Below are 21,327 nucleotides of genomic sequence, written 5' to 3'. Positions count from 1 at the left end.
TGTGGGTTTTCTGAGAAAAGCAAATGTGATTATCTCACCAACAATGTTTCTAAGAGTTTCAATGCATAGATAAAGAAGATGAAAGGTCTGCTGCTGCATGAACTTGTTGATGGGTTGAGGGAACTGATCACGGAGAAGAGGTACCTAAGGAGGCAGATTGGTAGACAAATGTAAGATGGCATACTCCCAAGTGTTATTAAGGAGCTCAATACAATTAGCATCAACTTGAAAGTGGTTAAGGTGGTCAAGAGTGATGAAGACTTTGCTAAAGTCACACTTCAAGATGACTAGAACAACCAGAAGAGGCACACAGTAGACTTAGCTCACCATTCCTATTCCTGCAGAGAGTGGCAGGTCATAGGAAAACCATGCAAACATGCCTTGTCTTGGATACTGTCAAATAGGGGACTTCATATTGCAAATTATGTCCATGAGTACTATTCTATAGCAAGGTTCAGGGCAACTTATGAGGGAAGAGTTGAGCCTTTCCGAGATAGATCACAGTGGCCTGAGGTTGACCTTGGATACAAAGTTTTTTCCACCTTTGTTGGGAAGAGCAGCAGGTAGACCTAGAGTGCAAAGAATTAGAGGTTGTCCAGAGGGCAAAGCTATAAAGAAAAAGGTTAAATATAAAAAGGTGTGGAGACTTTGGGCACTTTGCCAAGACATGCAAGCTGGCTAAGCATGACTCAGATGGAGAAATTGGAGGCAGCTCAAAGAACAAGATGTAAGTAGTTTACTACAACCCATCCAAATTATACAATTTAAACTAGAAAATACAGTGGGATAATCAAGCTCATTACCTTCATGTAGGAAAAGGCAAGAAGATGATGACATGCTCAGCACATCACAGAAAACAAAGAAAGGACCAGCAAAGAAGAAGAGTCCTAAAAAGAAGAAGACCCCAAAGAAGAAGAAGACACCATTGAAGAAGCAGAAGAAAGCGGCTGCTGCACCACAACCACGTGTTGTCAGGAGACTTTCAGACTTCATAAGCAGCAAAAAAATTAGCTTTTGAATTACCAAATTTAAGTTTGGCTAGGCTACATCTATGTGAACTTGAAGTTTGTAATAATCTATGCAACTCTTGTAGTATGCGTATGCTGTGCAACTATTTCTAGGAGTATGTTAGACTCCTGTTCTAGGTACTATTCCTAGGAGTATGTTAGAACTTGTTGTTTTATGTCTTTTGTGAGAACTAATGTTATGTCATCAATGGAAACTATGTTACGACAACCATGTCCAATTGAATTCTTTTGATATTCATGTTAACTCTGAACTGGAGCTGTCGGTTTACTTATGCCGCTGGTTTGCTTGCACCGCTGCCGCTGCTGGTTTGCTTGCACCGCCACCACAGCCAGTTTGTTTATGCCGCCGCAGGTTCACTTGTGACACCGTCGCTGCTGCTACAATCGCCCACCAAGACCTAGGTGGGTTCATGGAGAATAGGGCAAGAAAGGAGATGGAGCCAGCACGATTCCAATCAAGTCAAGTCAAGAACAGAGGAGGGAGGGGCAACGGTGTCCATACGGAACACCTAACAGCTATATGTACGCTTGTTGATGGGCCAAACAGGCGTCGGGTGTAGAATCTGGCATATTTGCAGTAGTCGGCAGATTCCAATGGCATGTCTCCAATTAGTGAAATAGTAATGATAGATTTTGAAACCCTAACAATTGTAACAGTAGATTTCAAATTAACCCAAAATAGAATGACATCTAAGGCCCCATTCGCTGGTCTGAAACTTGACTAAAACTGGCTAAAAATACTGTTTCGGCTAAATTATTATGAGAGAAAAACATTGTTTCAGCTGAAAAAAAGCCGAACAAGCCGAATATGGGGTAAGCCGAATAGGGCCTAAAGTCCTTGTGAGGTTCTCTCTGGTCATCTTCTTCATCACGCCTTCCCCAACGCTGCTTTTTTACTAGTAGCCCAAGTGCCCCGTAGGATCGGATAAAAAAAGTAGAGGCTCTACACTTGTCATAGTGGCTTACAGAAGCTATATATGCTTGGGGAGAAAGAATGTGGTCCATGCTATAAAAGAAGAGTGAGAGAGAATAAAGGTGAGGCATGATGAAAGGAAAAAGTTTCTTTGCAAACTACAAGCAGTGATAGTTTGTATTGTGTGAATAGTAATCTCAATATTTCTTAGTCTACGTGGATCACTTTATTTATACTAGAACCACTAAGAGTGTTAGCCTCCATTTGTGGTGCCCTCATGGCTTCCCCAACGTTGTTTTTTACTAGTAGCTCCAAGTGCCACATAGGATCCGATAAAAAAGTAGGTGCTCTACACTTGTCATAGTGGCTTGTAGAGCTACGTAAGCTTGGGGAGAGAGAAGGTGATCCATGCTAAAAAAGAAGAGGGAGAGGAAATAAAGGTGATGTATGATGAAAGCAAAAAAAAATTTGCAAACCACAAGTAGTGATAGTTTACATTGTGTGAATAGTAGTCTCAATATTTTCTAATCTATGTGGATCATTTTATTTGTACTAGAATCACTGAAAATGATAGTCTTCATTGATGGTGCCCTCAGCAGGCTAGAACTTCATTCCATTATATTAAAAAATATTCTTCATCAGCAATCGGTGGTATGCATCACTCTCCATTTTTTCCATCAACTTCGTGGTTATTCTCCATGACTTGATTTGTGGAGGCCCGAGGTACACAAGCATGCGTTTCTTGGCTGTATGTAGGGCAAATGCAAACTTTAAAGAAGAAATAGGTCATGTTGGTTCTTCATTTTCTTCTCATGTCTTTTTTAAGTTCTAACTAGACCACCAATGCATGCTCTCATATTTTTCTAAAAAAAACAAGGCATGCTCTCATAGAGTGACAGAGGCAAGGTATAATAATTTATAAGTTCATGTTCAAACTCTACAATTAATAAAAATTGCTTATATTTACATGGCTTTCTCTTTGTTTATATTCTAGCACAACATGCATATAGATGCTTTATATTTTTTATAAGGTGGTGATAAAGTTGTCAGATAATAATTATGTTATCTACATCTCTTTCTTCCTCTGTCATACATCCATGCATCTTCAATAATCAATATGCATTTAATTGAGACATCTTCTAGACTTCTAAAGTTTATCCTTCTTTTTTCTTAACATATCTTGTGAGGATTACCGCGATCTCTAATTAGTACCAATAAGATTCTAACAAAAAATATTATGTTTATTAGTAGTATAGGTTGGATGGCAGGGGCTCGGGTGGGAAGAGGACAGGCGACCACTAACAAGTATCTCAGGGTTACCAAACGGGCTGAAAACAAGGTTGCATGGGCTTTGACATCGCCCTTTTTCCCAAGCTAAGCCATTTGTTGTTGTTTGAATTTAGGAGCATTTGGATCCTTTTATTTTGGAGGAATTAGAATCCATTTAATAGATTAAGCTATTTCGCTTAGAATTTGACATTCCATAACTTTCACAAAGCTCACAAATAAACTTATTTCAAATTCATAGGGTGGTAGATGGAAATGCATTCTATAGATCACTATATACTATATTTCTACTCTCCAACAATAGAAATGCAACATATAAGTATGGACCTTGTATGTCTAACAATACTATACAAATATATTCCACACACAACCATATTAACTTAATTAATCTATCCCTAAATTGTAATTAATAGAATAAATTCAATTCCAAGGATCCAAATGGGCTCTTATATATTTTTTTAGAAAAAGTCCATACGTATTACTTACCTACAAGTTTGACCTATGCTCAGATAATAATCCCATAAACCAACATTTTATTCAATTTACTCCCTTCAACTATTTAAGTTGGTTCAATTTACACTGAAAGTATCTAGGCCCCTAGTTGGGTTTCGGTGATTAATGACGACACGAGATTACTATGACTAACGTGTGTTTTGCAAAGGCAATTTAAGTTAGGTCATGGTAATGGTAATTGATTGGGCAATCATGGTTGTCATGTCCCTATCAATGGAAATCGTTTTGGTTTTCAAAGCATGGACGACAAGGTTAAGGACAGAATAGTTCTAAGTGTTGTTTGGTGTTGAAGAGACACTTAGAGTAGTTTAGGACTTTATTTTTTCTTTGGTCGTACTATTAAGGGGGTATAGACTAGTAGCTTGACCTAAGTGAGTCTAGTGGGTTAGGTGTGGTGCACACTTATCAAATCTAGCACTAGGTAGCTCAGGAGTAGCCCTAAGATCAATTAGAGGAAAGTTCATTCACAAAGGATTTCGAGTTGGAAGTGAATGGAGGGTCAAATAACTAACCAGACGCTGGTCTGGTTGTGACCAGACGCTGAAGGGTAAGTCCGGTTAGTTTATTTGATCAACTGAAGTCGTCTGGTTATGACCGGACGCTGAGTGAAAAGTGATCAGACGCTGGGTGCCTACGTCCGGTCAACTCCAAAGATGTTCCAGAGAGGGAGTTTCTTGATCGGACGCGTCCGGTCAATGCTGACCGGATGCTGGTTAGGATCTGGTAACTGACCGGACGCTGAATAGCAAAGTGGCCGGACTCTAGGTGCCAGCATCCGGTCAATATCAGTAAGGTTCTAGAGAGCATTTTTCTTGACCAGACGCATCCGGTCAGTGCTTACCAGAATCAGGTCAGAGTCCGGTCAGAACTTCATGGCTCTTTCTGACATAGTGGCGGGGATAACTGATCGGAGCGCCCGGTCACCCTGTAGAGTGATGACTCAGCCTCCAAATGTTATGTTTTGAATGAGAGAATATAAATACTTACTCTACTCGTCCAAGGGAGGTCTCTTGCCTATTTGTGCAGCTAAGAAATACCCTTGAGAGTGCAAAGGAGAGCAAGAGCCTAGGAGGTGATTAAGGTTTGAGAATCCAAGATTAAGGCCTCATTAGTGCAAGGAGAGTAGCAAGTGTGCATCCATCCCTTCTCATTAGGCCTGTCGTAGTCAAGTGAGAGTTTGTGCTTATTACTCTTGGTGATCGCCATCACCTAGACGCTCGATGGTGATTGAGAGTTCGGTGATCATCCAGCAGAGCTTGTGGATGACCCAACTCAAGTTGTGAGCAGTTGTGAGCGATTCACCATGATGGAGTATCAAAGAATCAGCCCGTAGAGAGCACTTGATCCTTGCACGGATCAAGAGGGAGCTACACCCTTGCGTGGGTGCTCCAACGAGGACTAGTGGGGAGTGGTGACTCTCTGATACCTCGGCAAAACAATGTTGCGTTCCTCTCCCTCTCTTTTCTTTAACCAATTATATTTGAGCAATTTATTTCATGTCTTTACATTCCTAGAATTATCATGCTAGAGTAGGATTAGAACTTAGGGTGCAAAACTTTTATGCGGTATATCAATAGAATCACATTCTAGGCACAAGGGATGAAGTGGGCTAAGTATAGGACTTAATTATTACAAAGAATTTAGAATTAGCCCAATTCACCCGCCCTCTTGGGCATCTTGATCCTTTTAATTAGTATTAGAGCCTCGTGCTCGCTAATTTAGGCTTAACCGCCTAGAGAAAGATGTCCCATGGGGATGGATCTCCTCCTATCTTTGAGGGAGATGATTTTCCTTATTGGAAAATCCACATGGAGTCTTATTTAGAAGCTTTAGATGTTGGAATTCTTAGAGCCACCTCTCAAGGCTTCCCAAAACCTAAGGATCCCACACACATTCAAGGCGATGAAGTCAATTACAAGAAATGGAATGGAAAGGCTAGAAGCACCATCTTTAGAGGCCTTTGCAAAGATGTGTTTAACCGTGTGTAGAACCACAAGGATGCCCATACACTATGGTTGGACATTTGTGCGCTCCATGAGGGAACAAAGAGTGAGAGTGAAGAACGCTATCATCTTGTTATGAAAAAGCTTAATTTATTTGAGATGCTTCCTAAAGAAAGTGCTAATAAAATGTACTCATGCTTGAATGTTCTTGTAGAGGAAGTCAATGGGCTAGGACTTACATAAATACAACCCTCCGATGTTGTAAGAAAAATCTTGAGTGTCCTCCCCATTGACAAATATGGGCATATTGTGACCATGTTTCATCAAGATGATCTTTCCACCGCTACACCAACTCAAATATTAGGAAAGATCAATGCACATGATATGTATATGCACATCACACCACAAGATGGCTCTTCTTCCACCAAGAAGAAAGACTTGGCATTCAAGGCTAGCCAAGAGAAGAAGGATAAAACAAGAGTTGAACATGAGAGCTCAAGTGATGATGAAATTGATGATGCAAGTCTTGCTCTCATGGTGAGAAGAACCGCCAAGATGCTTAAGAAGCTCAACAAAAATGATGTCAAATTTGATGGCAAGAAGAAGAAATTCTTCACTAGCAATAGAAGAAAGCCAATCTCCGAGATGGATTGCTATAATTGTGGAGAACTTGGTCATCTAGATCATCAATGCCCCAAGCCCAAGAAAGGCAAGTACAAGAAGAAGTACAAGGACAAGAAAGATGACTCAAGTGATGAAGATGATGATGAGAAGAAGAAAAACAAGCCATGCAAGAAGAAGGATTTCCACAAGAAGAAGAAGAATGGCAAGGCATACATCGTTGGTGATTGGCTCACAGATATTGATTCATCAAGTTGCTCATCCGATGATGAAAGTGAGAACGAGAAGGTGGGCGCTATTGTAATTGACTCTTCACTATCTTCACCGACACCACCGCCTTCATCCTCTACACACCTATGTCTTATGGCCAAGGATGAATGAAAGGTACAAAATGATGATGATAGTAGTGGTGATGATCATGCTAGCAATAATGATAGTGATAGTGATGATGAATTTGAATCACCCTCTTATGATGATCTTGTCAAGTTGCTCAATCAATATACTAAAATTGTTAGAAAGACAAGAGCTAAAAATGAAAAGCTATAACTTGAGAATGCTCACTCTTAGCTAAATATGACATGGCCAAAAAAGTTAGTGTTGAGCTTAGAGAAGAAAATAAAACTATATCATCCAAACTCAAGGAGCTCAAATCATCTAAAAAGGAGCTTAATGAAAAAATATGATAAACTTGAGGGGATACATAATGAGCTCACCACTAGCTATAATATGCTAAAAGAAGAGTATACAAATCTCAAGTTTAATCATAATAATCTTGTTGTCTCTCATGAGTTATTATCCAATGAGCCACATGATGCTACTAACCATGTTGTTAAGATTGATATAGCTACATCATGTGATGACTTAATTGTTGAGAGCATTGAGCAAGGATCTAGTGGCAAAGGCAAGAAAGTGGTTGAGATCGACAACTACGATGAGTATGTCAAGCTCAAGCATGAGAATGAAAAGCTCAAGAAAGATCTTGAAAAGCTACCAACCACCAACACTATTGTGATAGAGAGCCTTGATCATGATTGTGATGTAGCTCTTGAGAATGAGAAGCTCAAAGAAGTGAACAAGATACTCAAGATGGAGAAGAATCATGATGAACTTAAAGAAGAGAACAAGAAGCTCAAGTTAGAGAAAGAACATCTCAAGACTAGCTTGAGCAAGTTCACAAGAGGCCAATATCTCCAAAGTGAGCTACTCATGAACACCGTCATGAAGATGGATAGAAGTGGCATTGGGTATTTGGCAAATCAAGAGAAGAAGGCTCAAGCTCAACATCAACAACAACACAAGTCAAAGCCAAAGCCAAAGATGTGTTTTGAGTATGGACAAGAAGGTCACTTTGCTCATGAGTGTCAAACTCCACCACCACAACCCTTGCCCAAGCATGCTAGACCTTTTGCTTTCAATGCTCATTACATGCTTAGAAAGGAATCTAGTAGAAAAATGAAAGTCATGTTCTTAGGACCTCCCAACAAGAATAGGCCTAAAACAATTTGGGTTGGAAAGTCACTTATTAAGAAAGTCAAGGGCCATCATCAAGTTTGGGTCCCTAAACAAGCTTGATCTCTTGTGTATAGGTAAACTACAAGACCGGTGAAAGTCATTGGGTAATTGATAGTGGTTGTACTCAATATATGACCGGTGATCCTTGTATGTTTACCTCACTAGATGAAGAAGTAGATGGTTAAGAAAGGATAACATTTGGTGATAATTCAAAGGTAAAGGTTCAAGGATTGGGCAAAGTGGCAATATCAAATAACCATTCAATTTTAAATGTGCTATATGTCACTTCATTAAGTTTCAACTTGCCATCCGTTGGTCAATTGTGTAATCTTGGCTTTCAATGCTTGTTCACCGAGAAGGAAGTGGTTGTGTCTAAGAAAGATGATGATCAAGTGATATTCAAGGGTTTTAGATACAACAACCTATATCTAGTGGATTTTACCTCCGAAGATGCTAACTTAAAGATATGTCTATTCACCAAAGCATCACTTGGGTGGCTATAGTATAGAAGACTTGCTCATGTTGGGATGAGCTCACTCAAGAAGCTTATGAAGAATGAATTAGTGAGAGGGTTGAAGGATGTGCAATTTGAGAAGGACAAGCTTTGTAGTGCATGTCAAGCCGGCAAACAAGTTGCAAGCACTCATCCCATAAAAGCTTACATGTCAACAACAAGAGTGTTAGAGCTCCTACACATGGACCTATTTGGACCAACAACTTACAATAGTTTGGGAGGAAATCTCTATTGTCTTGTGATTGTTGATGACTACTCTAGATGTACTTGGGTGTTCTTCCTTCATGATAAGACCGAAGTTACATCATGTTTTAAGAAGTTTGCCAAGAGAGCACAAAATAATTTTGAAGTGAAGCTCAAGAAGATAAAAAGTTATAATGAAAAAGAGTTTGACAACATAAACATTGAAGCTTATTGTGATGAAGTTGGAATCAAGCATAAAGTCTCCGCAACATACACTCCTCAATAAAATGGTGTAGTAGAGAGAAAGAACCAGACACTTATCACACTTGCTAGAATAATGTTTGATGAGTACAATACACTCAAAGCTCTATGGGCGGAAGCTATCAACACTACATGTTATGCATCTAACCGCCTATTCCTTTAAAAGTTTCTTACAAGACGCCTTATGAGTTGCTCAATAGAAAGAAGCCAGATGTATCATTCTTCTAGGTGTTTGATTACAAATGCTACATCTACAGGAAGCGGCAACACCTAGGAAAGTTTCAAAGATGATGTGATATTGGCTTTCTTGTTGGTTACTTATCAAAGTCCAAAGCATATCGAGTATTTAATCATGCCATCGGCTTGGCTAAAGAAACATATAATGTGGAATTTGATGAATCTAACGGCTCCCAAGGAGCACATGAGAATCTTGATGATATAGGTGATGAACCATTGAGGGATGCCATAAAGAACATTCTAGTTGGAGACATCAAGCCCAAAGATGATGAATATGATGTACAAGTTATTGATCCACCTTCTTCATCAAATATGCCAGAAGATGGTGATAAAGATGGAAGAGTTGAAAATGAAGATACTCATGTCTCTCACGATCAAATGGTGGCACAAGCTCAAGATGTTGATGCTCCACAACCTCCCCCTCAAGTGGTTGATAGAAGAAATTCACTCCTACTATAAGCACATCCATAAGATCTCATCATAGGGAGACCTTCAAAGGGTGTAATGACTCGCTCTCAAAAACTTGCTTTATTTATTGAACATTACTCTTTTGTCTCTTATGTTGAACCTAAGAAAATAGAAGAAGCTCTTCAATATTCGGATTGGATAAATGTCATACATGAAGAGTTGAACAACTTCACTCGCAATGAAGTTTGGACTCTTAAAGAGCGATCATAAGGTGCAAGAGTCATTGGAACAAAGTGGGTGTTCCACAACAAGCAAGATGATCAAGGCATTATTATGAGAAACAAGGCAAGACTAGTTGCAATGGGGTTCTCTCAAGTTAAGGGGTTGGACTTTGGAGAGACCTTTGCACTAGTTGCAAGACTTGAAGCCATTCGTATCCTCCTTGCATATGCATCGCATTATGAAATGAAATTATATCAAATGAATGTTAAAAGTGTATTTTTAAATGGCTTCATAAATGAATTAGTCTATGTTGATTAATCTCCTGGGTTTGAAGACCCTGGATATTCTAATCATGTTTATAGGTTGTCTAAGGCGCTATATGGGCTTAAGCAAGCCCCAAGAGCTTGGTATGAGCGCCTTTGGGATTTCCTCATTGAGAAGGGCTTCACCATTGGGAAGGTCGACACCACACTATTCACCAAGAAACTTGATGGAGAAATCTTCATTTGTCAAGTATATGTTGATGATATTATATTTGGATCATCAAATGAAGATTATTGCAAGGAGTTTGGTGAATTAATGTCGAAGGAGTTCAAGATGTCAATGATTGGAGAGCTTACATTCTTTCTTGGTTTTCAAGTCAAGCAAATGAGAGAAGAGATTTTCATCTCTCAAGAAAAGTATACTAAGGATCTTCTCAAGAGATTCAATATGGATAAATGTAAGCTAATCAAGACACCAATGCCATCTAATGGACATCTCAACCTAGATTAGGGAGATAAATCAGTTGATCAAACTCTCTACCATTCTATGATTGATATCTTATTATATTTGACCGCACCTAGGCCCGACATCATGTTTAGTGTGTGTATGTATGCTAGATTTCAAGCTAGTCCCAAGGAAGCTCATTTGGTTGCCATTAAAAGAATCCTTTGGTATCTTAAGCGCACACCAAGCATTGGTCTTTGGTATCCTAAAGGAGCTAGTTTTCAACTAGTTGGCTATTCTGATTCGGATTATGCCGGTTGCAAAATTGATAGAAAAAGCACATCCGGAGGGTGCCATTTGCTTGGTAGATCACTAGTGCCTTGGTACTCCGAAAAGCAAAATAGTGTAGCTTTGTCCGCTACCGAAGAGAAATACATTGCCGCGGGTGCTTGTTGTGCACAAATTTTTTATATGAAGCAAACTTTGCTAGACTATGGTATAGTGCTAGAAAAGGTACATCTTTTGTGTGACAATGAGAGTGCAGTAAAACTTGCTAATAATCCGGTTCAACACTCTTGCACCAAGCACATAGATATCCGTCATCACTTTCTTAGAGATCATGTTGCTAAAAATGATATATCACTAGAAGGTGTAAGGACCAAGGATAAATTGACAGATATCTTCACTAAACCGCTAGATGAGACTATATTTTATTGGTTGAGGAATGAGCTCAATGTGCTTAATTTTAGTAACTTCACTAGAAAATAAGCTTGTGTTGTCCCTTGCATTGCATTGTAATATACAACATGTTCAATTTCAAGCATTGCACTTAGGGCTTGTCTAACATTGTTAAGATAACCACCGAAAAGCGTGTAAAGAAGCTTAACCTTGGATCAAACTTGATAAGCAACTAGAATTACTTTCAAGTATTGCATTGCATATGCATGTGTGTTGCTTTGTCGTTTCTTTTTTATTATCCTTTTATTGCATATTTTCTTAAAAAGAATTATAGCCTAAGGCAAAATATTTTGAAAAAATTGAGGGTTTGAGAGAGGTCACTCATATCAGTCCTAATTGGTGTTTATTTGGGTCTTATTAAAGTTGGGACTTGATTAGGAACAGGCAGCACGAAGGAACATTGAAGATTCACTGAGAAAGGGCGACCGAACGCTGCATCGAACTCTGCTTCCAGCGTCTAGTCAGTTCACAAGAGGTGAACAAAAGTAGAACAGGAGTGACCAGACGCTAAAACAGTGCTCGTCCTGTGTCCGGTGTGAAGGTGTCCCTATGTCTAGTCAATTGAAGAAGACAAACTTAGGATCGACCAGACTCTAGCTACGTCCGGTCAAGGGTAATCAGACGTGTCCGATCATGGCTTGAGGGGTTTTGGACCTCTCTATTGTCGACCAGACTTCAAGTGGCAGCGTTTGGTCATTGCCACCAGTGCGTCCGGTCAGTTGAAATCGTGTGGATCTCAAACTCTATTTCGTTTCCTTATCCAACACGGGGGGCCACCATATTTAATCTCCATACCTACACCGCCAGTCCCAACCTCGCTAGCGCCTATGCCCTAGCCACTCCTCCGCAGTCGCACCACCGTGCCTGCAGTGTAGCAGCATTGCCATGCCCGCACCGACCTCGCCTGTGCCTGGAATAGTGCGCTAGCTCGACCGCATGTGCCTCCCTCACTGCAACCGCGCACCAGCACCACTGCACCTGCGTACATCCATGCAGCACTGCTCTGCCATGCCCGCATGCATCTGCTCCACCTACCCACGACATAGCGGCCCCTTCTAGTGCACATCTAGAGCTTCGCCTACGCCATAGATTTCCCTAGCCACCATCTATCACACCTACATTGCATTGCTCGGCCGCCTCACCACTTCACGCCCAAACCCTAACCCTAGTAGTATTCCGGTGGTGCCTCATGATTCTCTCCTTTGCTTGTCGATCGCTGATTCATCAAGTAGCAAGCCATCACTTTCAATTTCGTATCTACTGCTTGCTTCTTAGGGTTTCGCACCTCTAGATGAATATTGTGATAATTTATATATCCTATCTATTCCATCGTGCAGCGAGTTAGTGTTCTTGAGGTTGTTTTGGCAGTGGTCAGTTAACTCAAGGCCAATCCCATGAGTACAGATCAAGGCCAAGCCTCATGAGTGTTAGTTGGCAGTTAGTTCTTGTCTATGGTAGTAATTCTCTTTAGCTCCAATAATGGCATGAGCCAAGAATGCCAGAGGTGGTCCCGACGATGAGGATCCAAGGCCTCCGCCTTGCCTGACTGCTCAAGAAAACAAGAAGGCGAAAAAGACCACAACAAAGAAGTGAAAGCTCGTTGATGTGGAGGCTAATAGAGCAGTAGTTGTGGCAGCCGCCGCTGAGCGGGTGAAGAGAGGTGGAGCTAGGAGTGGTGTCCGTATTGTTGATCAGCTATCACCAGCTCAGAGGGCCACCATCGAGAGGGTTGAGAGTCATCATGGTAGTCCAACTAGGACTGTCATGCTTGGAGGATGGTGTGTCACTTTAGAGAGTTAGCCTTAGGGGGAGACAAAGCAGCAAACATAACCAGCAGAGTAGATAGAGGGTACTCAGCAGCTAGAGCAGACTAGGAGATAGAGCAGGCAGCATAGCCATAGCTTCGATGCTCTGGTCGTACACACACTCAGGTGTCACTAAGGCCTGAGACATAGAAGAGGGGCTCTTGTCTACCTCCTAGACCATAGGGTCTGCCTCTAGTGGTTCACCTTGACTTGAGGGTAGCCATAGCCAAATAGGTGTAGCAGCTCTGCTTCATGCAGTTTGAGGACTAGTTTCCACCGAGGCGGGATGAGCGTGCTTTAGAGCACTTTTATGCAATATTGCAGAAGGATTTCTATAATGCTTATCTGAACAATGGAGTTGCCTTTAGATCATAGAGAGTTTGCTCCATTGAGTCACTTGTTGCAGCTGTAGGCGAGCAGATCCGTCCTCACCTCTCATATCAGCCAGGGTTGATAAGTCTTAGATGCACTGGCCGCTATGTTCCATCATGGTTGCGTGAGTTTTACTCTTCTCTTTGGATTGACCCAAGGCACAGGTTCATTCACTTTGCATTTAGAGGCTGTGACTACAGGCTCTAGAGCTCGAGGGTCAGAAAGATTCTTAGGATTCTAGAGTCACCCATTCGCCTTCATGAGGTTTGCTAGGGTTAGACAGAGCCTCCGAGACACCCTCATGGTGGTCTTGTGCCTCCTACAGACCTTATTAGAGTGTGCTTCATAGAGCCTTTTGGCGAGGGGTTGAGCAGGATACCACATGACCTTACTCCCATAGCTCGGCTACTTGATGCTATTATAAGGAGGACTTTGCTCCCAAGGATGGGCTACCATGAGGGTCTGACTCGCATTCATTTATGGCTAGTATATCATTTGGTTTCACAGTCAGTGTTTGATATTTGGGATGTGATATTGTTAGAGATGGAGGACACACTTGCAGAGGGCTTTAGAGGTCACCATCAGCTGCCATATGCTCATTAGATCACCTTCTTGATTCACAAGGTAGTTACACAGAAGTCCCTAGAGACGATGGTAGAGTACATAGGTGCTACTATAGAGTTTCCACCATATAACATGACTCAGATGCTATGCCATAGTAGTGCGAGGACACCTCGCTAGCGGAGCCATCATCCAGAGGTCCTAAAGATAGTAGTCTAGCAGGATGAGATCATCAGGGGCATTGCAGTGATAGAGGAGGAGGAGCTAGATGCTTAGCAGGAGGGTGTGGTCAAGAGTGACCCTAGTGACAGCTCTGATGATGACTATCAGCATATTCCTCATATGGCTCCTTGACCACATGATAGAGAGGCCAGTGGCTCTAGCTCAGCTCCACCATAGCCACCATAGATAGATCTAGCACTTCTTGCTGTACTTGAGCGAATGAGGTAGGACCAGGCACGCCAGGCACAGGAGACCATAGCTGCACTTGCACAGGTTCAGGCTTGATAGGATGAGTTCTAGAGGCAACAACAGGCCATGTAGCAGTAGCAGCTTATGATCCAGTAGCAGTTACTTGGCTTCATGCAACATGTCTTTACTACTATCGGGGTGGCTCCTCCATAGCCTACACCTTAGATCGGCCAGCCTACCACCACTTCAGTGACTCCAGCTATATAGCCCAGTGGGCTTTAGAGTCAGGGACAGTTAGCTACTCAGTTTGCTTCACCTATAGAGTAGGTGTCCTAGTGGTTTGCTTTGCTAGTGATAACCTAGGGTCCTCACTTCACTCCTATTGTTATAGGTTCTACTCTACCTTAGAGTTCCTCAGTTCTAGTGACTGACACCCTAGTCTCTAGGAGCCTCGGTGCTACTTTTAGTGAGCTTATAGGGTAGCCTATACCGCTAGAGCTATGAGTCCCTATCCCTACCATAGTTGCTCCTATTACCGAGACTGCTGAGATGATCCTATCGTCTGTTGCATCATCCGAGCTAGTTATTTTAGTTGTTTCAGCGACAATGATAGCGGTAGATGTGGCTTCACTTCCTACAGTGATACTTCTAGAGTCATAGGCCATGGCAATTTTTTAGTAGACCTAGACCACTTCACCTTCACTCCTAGCGATAGAGGGTTGGACCGCTCAGAGCTCATGGTCAAAGGATGATGCTGCTCAGTTCTAGATTTCTCATCGCACCTCAGCGCCCGACTCATTTGCTCCTATCCTACCGTCCGACTCTTAGGTTTTGGTGCTTGACGCCAAAGGGGGAAAGGGAGCGAGTATGTTAGAACTAGGGGGAGTGTTACATCTAGGGGGAGTGTGAGATTCATTTCATTTGGTTTTCTATGTGTGATACTTTATGCATTCACGTTTACCTTCATGCATTTCACTACATACATGTGATTGTGATACTTATATGACATGTGTGCTCTCTACATTGATTTATATATATATATATATATATATATATATATATATATATATCATGTCACTTGGTTATGCTCATTTGCTTTGCTTCTGCATTTTACTCCGATTTAAATGAGCTTTACTTCTTGTACTCATGTTTAATTCATATCTATTGAGTACACCATGTTGGCTTGGGTCAAATAACCATGTCTAACTCCGTTGCTCTTATTGTCAAAAGCTTACATAAACCAACCATGTTGAAAACCTCACTCATCTTTTTACATACTCGAGGTTGTGTTGTCATCAATCACCAAAAAGGGGGAGATTGAAAGCATCTAGGTCCCTAGTTGGGTTTTGGTGATTAATGATGACACGAGATTACTATGACTAACGTGTGTTTTGCAGAGGCAATTTAAGTTAGGTTATGGTAATGGCAATTGATTGGGCAATCATGGTTGGCATGCCCCTATCAATGGAAATTGCCCTTCTAGCCTATTGTTTAGGTGTTTGGGTTGGCCCAGGAGTTTGCGCGCCGTTCGCAAAGTCATCTGCTAGGCCGAGCTTTTGTTGGAAAGCCGGTCTATGAGCGACCTTGGGTTTATGAACTCGATAGGAGCCTCCGAGCCCCCAGGCGATTTGGGTAGAATCGTCTAGGGGATTTTTGTCTTAACGGCAGGTGCACGCGAGCGCACCCACGAGTGTAGCCCCCGAGCCCCTGGGCAATTCAGGTAGAATCATCTGGGGGGGTTCGTGGTTAGCGGGGGAAGTTTTGTTTCATCAGTGGGTGCGTGCGAGCGCATCCACGGGTGTAGCCCTCAAGCCCTTGGGTGATTCAGGCAGAATCATCGGGTGGGTTTTGTCAGCGGGCGTGAGTGTGTGCACTTTGGTGGGCGTAGCCTCCCTTTTCTAGTTTCTGGCCCATTATTTCTAGGAGCGTGGTCCTAGGCATTTGGTCATAGCCGAGGGACTGGGCAAGAGGGAGTTTCGTCTACCAGGGCATCAGGCGTGCTGAGGGTTCAGGCGAATCAGAGTCACGTATCCGGGGATCAGGCGAGTCAGAGTCGCTAACCAAGGCATCGAGGGTGCCAAGGGATCAGATGAGACAGACTTGTGGATCTTGATGTCGGGCACGCCAGGGGATTGGGCGAGTTGGAGTCATGGATCCAGGCATTGGGCGCGCCATAGGATCGGTTGAGTCAGAGTCACAGACCTAGGCATAGCCAAGGCGTTTGGGTGTCTTGAGCGCCTAAGCCCCGTTGGGCTTGGTAGGGATCGGTTGAGTTTTGTGCGTTACCCCGTCTATGGTTTCTCACAATCAGAGGGGCTGAGCTAACATCGCTTGCCTTGATGGCTCGCGTGACGTGCTCGGTGAGCTCACTAATGGGCATGTTTGACTGAAGTCTGGGTCTGTTGTTCATGACAGGGTAGACATAGCCCTCATGTGGCACTCCAGTACTCCTTAACTTGCAACCTAGCATATGCCTAGGTCGTTCCGGAGAATGACCCGGGTGGCCCGCTGGCCTCCCCTCGATGGTGATTCTGTGGGTTTGGCTCGAGGTTAGGATCGAACAAGAAGGTTGAGATGACTCTATCTACTTCAGGGAAGACTAGGCGAGGGCCACTCGGGGTTCATCTATGTTTTCTCCCCTAGCTTTGTTTAACATGAGGCAGCCTCGAGCCTTTCATGGGCTGGCCTTTGAACCCCGATCGGTCATTGCTCATGTTGAATGAGGCAACTGCCGCTTCATAATGCAACATGGAGCGTTGTGATGCATTTAACTACATATGCAATGCTTTTGGATGTATGGAATGAATGAATGCGTGCATGGATGAATGAATGTTCATATAAAGAAATAGTGGGGGTTGGTAATGTTACCTTGATGACTCGAGTGATGGGATTTGAGGAGCTCCTATCGGATATGTCCGATCAGGATCCACGCTCGTCGTTCGTGATGGAGTCAGCATGGCCCACATGGGGCATCCCTCTGCTCCTTACCTATCTCTCGGTGTTCACCTGAGCTATCTGATTGACTCAGAAAGCCTGTTGGTCTCTCCTAGCGGAGATCCCATCATTGGGCCTTTCCAAGTCCCGCCTGGGAAGGCAGAGAGCCACCTGCATGTAGTGGCGCCTTGTTTCTTGCACTCGTCATGCAGTAGTGGTGGGCCATACCTAGGCCATGTCCTGTTTAACCAGGCACCGTTCCGTCGGGTAGGGTGTGTCCCATCGATTAGGGCGCATCCCATCGTATCTCATCCACATTGAATGAGGGAAGGGAGAGGGTTTTTTGCCCCTGTTGTTTTGCCATTCCCCAATCACTGCGCCTTTCCCAACTGTTGTGCCTCTTTCTTTAAGTAGGGGAAGGGAGAGGGCTTCTGTTTCGTTCCTTTACCTATTCCTCATATGCTGCCTCTTCTCCTTCTTCCTTCTCGCCAAGCGTGTTTGAGTGTCATGCTGGTTCCTAGGAGAGAAAAGGGGAGAGCGAGGGAGAGGAGAAAACTCATAGATCCATTCGTGAACCTAGAGCACAATATCAAGCTAGAGGTCATCCATCATGAGGGAGTTGGTGTTGGTTGCCTTCGCCGAGAAGGGGTTTCTACCACCGAAGGAGGTGGCACACTGGAGGGCTCCTACGGGGGAGGATTTCCCACAACCTCAGGTCGGTGAGGTTGTTTCCTTCCTCGCCTTTCATGAGCGTGGGTTAGGATACCCCACGCACTGGTTCCTATGCGGGCTCCTCAATGAGTGGGGCCTAGAGCTGTAGCACCTCAATCCGACTAGGGTGCTGCATATCACTGGCTTTGTAACCATGTGTGAGGCCTGCCTTGGGATGGAGCCACACATGGACTTCTTTCAGTGGATGTTCTCTGGGTGAGCTTTGTTGGAGGGGAAGCTGCTCATGATCATGCTAGTAGAGGACTTCATGCTATAGAAGAAACCAAGTGCATTGGGCTCATACCCCACATACACCCCCTATGATTCCAATTAGGGTTGGCATGGGGAATGGTTCTACATCAGGAACTCGACGAAGGCGTCGTTCCCGCCTTTTACCGGTAGGAGGTCAGAGAGGTAGGAGAGCTGGTTGTGGGGCCTCGCTAGCTTGCAAGAGAGCTGGTCATGGGGCCTCTAGAAGCTCATGCAGTGTAGCCTTGATGGGGTGTGGGTGTTCCACACCTTCTTCCATCATTGGGTCACTCCACTGGTGGAGAGGATGTGGCCGATATGGATGTACGGTGGCTCAATGGACCCTGACTATGCGTCATTCGAGGAGCTAGTGAATGCTGAGGTCTAGAGTCGTCTTGACCGGGTGCTGCAACTGAGCCCTAGAGAGACCCTTGATGGAAAGCTCGGAGCTCTCAACGCTGCGAAGCAGTCCAATTTGGTATGCTCCCCTCTCTTTATTTCCATGTTATTTTCCCCTTTTGCTCTCACGTATCCTGACTTTGAGTCATCCGTTCCATAGGGACTTGGAGTTTCCAAGTCCTGGCCACAACTTCTGAAGAGGTCAGAGGGCATGGCTCGGCAAGCCACCTTGAAGGAGGCGGCGATTGAGAGGAAGAAGAAGAAAGCCAAGGAGACTCGACGGAAACATGAGAAGGAGATGGAGATCGCTCGACATGTGTGGGTCAGGGAAAATAGGAGTGATGTCAAGTTAGAGCTTGAGTCGGAGGACCCCACAGAGGTGGGCGATGACGTGATCTTCTCCGAGGAGGAGGAAGGCCGGGTGGTTGTTGCGACCTCGATGGAGCGTCATGATCCTACGGCCGCATCCGTTGGCGGTGAGCGGGAGGTGGAGAGGCACAGCGACGTTCCTATGCCGAGGAAGCGCGCCGTGAGCTCGAACGCTGTTGGTGAATGGGAGGCAAAGCAGATGCGGTCACTGTGCCCTTTGGAGGCATTGTCGGCCTTGTCCTTGCCTGCTATGGGCGTAGCAGGATAGGTCAAGCAGTCAAAGGAGCAGGCTTACACCCGTGTGTCATCGGGGCCAATGCTAGCCTGTGACCCACAATGGGAGGATGCCCTGCCAGCTGCTCCAGTCGGTGTGCCCCGAGCCAAAGGTCGTGGTGATTCGTGGGCTAAGCAGGATCTAGTTGGGTCGACTCTCCCCCCTGGTTGAAGAGAGGGGGCATGGGTCATGGCTTGGGAGCGGTCCTTGCCCGACAGGACCATTAACATCGGGTCGGGGCTTTAGAGCCCTACCGCTTACATCCTGGTATGCCTTTCTTTGTTTCTTTTTGATCTTGTTGTTTGAGTTTTTTGGAGTGCGGCTGACCTGTATTTTTTTTACAGTGGCCAAATGCTGACGGGGCTGAGCATCGCCCCAACTCCCATGCAGGAGAATTGGAGGCCCACCTTGTAGCATGCCATGGTGAGCGGTGAGGAGAGCAGGGTGGTGGTGGCAGGTCCTTCCCTTCCGGGGGTGGCGCCCCTCGGGTCAGTGCTAGTACGATGGCAGTGGCAACAATGGTGTTGGTGGCGAGGCGGCGATCTCAGTGGTGATAGCAGAGGCAGCATTAGAGGTAACCCTTGTGGCCCCTCCTCCACTGGCTGCGGTGGAAGAGGAGAGGGAGACTGGGCTTCCTGCCTCGCCAAGCGAAGGGCCACATGGCTCACCCTCTCGATCAGAGCTGGACATGCTTGGGGGAGATGCGGCCGGGCCAGAGCCTAAACACCTACCGGTGGCCCGTGAAATCAAGGTGGTGGAGATCCCTTCTAACGGTGAAGTAGGTGATGAGGTGGAGCCGCTGGCGTCGTCGTAGGTGTTGACAGTGGTTGGATCGTCAGCTGGGCCATCTAGTGGGCTAGGTGCCACCGACCTGGTGTGGCCCTGCCCCAAGGACCCAAGGAAGGTTTGGTTCATCCTTCAAGATGAGCAGGAGGATCAGCTTTGGGATGTGCTTGGAGGGAGAGGATTCACCTTAGAGTCTGATCTCACCCAACTGTCGGTGAAGTTTGAGGAGGCCTAGGAGCAGGTTAAGTCCGTCTAGTGGGCGATCATGATCGACCTACCCTACGTTGCAGAGGTGAGTTTTCTGCGTTTGTCCTTAACCCCTTGGTGTTTCATCGGTTACCTCAGCTTGCTTGCTTCTTGTTTTTGTAGGGTCTAGAGGAGATGTCGAGCCACAAGTCTCATTTCCTCTGGATGGAGCATGTCGGGGTCGCCAAGCTCGAGTACGAGCTAGAGTCCACCCGTCATGAGTCCCAAGACTGGGCGACGAAGGTGACCGAGGCCCGGGTGGTGGAGCGAGCGACCGCCGCCGAGCGGGGGCTTGAGATGACAAAGGTCCACCAGGAGAAGACTGAGGCGGTGCTGTAGAAGTCCCTAGTGGAGATTGAGGTGGCGCTCTAGAGTACTCTGGAGACCCTAGAGGCAGAGCGGAAGGCCCTGGAGTTAGAGCAGAAGGCTCGGTCAGAGGCCAACCAGGAAGTGCTTGCGCTCTAGGGCCAGGTGCTTGGGACTAAGGAGTTGAACTCCTGCTTGTGCGAGCAGGTGAATCGGTAGGAGGAGGGACTCTCCATCTGTGAGAACACCTACCTTGGTACATACCCTTTCTACTTTTGGTGTCTTGGTTTTTTCTTTAACCTGCTTTTGAGCTTGTCGTCCTTCTTCTAGAGCTAGGCAGAAAGGTGGAGTCGTTGGAGCAGGACCTGGAGACGGCCAAGGCAATGATTGGCTAGAATGTGGAGGCACTGGCCAAGTCCCTTGAAGAGCGATGTGCTCTCAAGGGGGAACTTGACCAGATATGCAATGTTGCCCAGCTCATCGTCTTGGAGGTCTTCGGATCAGCGCCAAGTACCAACACGCTCGCCATCCAGCTGGCAGAGTTTTCAGATGAGGTTCGGGCCCTCATCACCGATGGGCTGTTCTACAGGACATTGGGGGTGTTGACTTCGGTGGCAACGTACCACCCGGACCTGGACTTCGCCGCCATCTGCAGTGAGTATGCCAATGGCTGGAGCATAGAGGACATCCACTCACTCGGGGAGAGCTTGGTGCCACATGCAAAGTTAGTGGCCGAGCAAGTCTCCGCATAGTGGGTGATGGATGCTCGCTGTGCAGACATGGCTGAAGGCACGCATCAGGAGGACGTCACCTAGC

Source organism: Miscanthus floridulus, chromosome 6 (genome assembly GCF_019320115.1).
Source record: "Miscanthus floridulus cultivar M001 chromosome 6, ASM1932011v1, whole genome shotgun sequence".
Classification (NCBI taxonomy): domain Eukaryota; kingdom Viridiplantae; phylum Streptophyta; class Magnoliopsida; order Poales; family Poaceae; genus Miscanthus; species Miscanthus floridulus.
Note: the sequence above shows the minus strand (reverse complement) of the source record.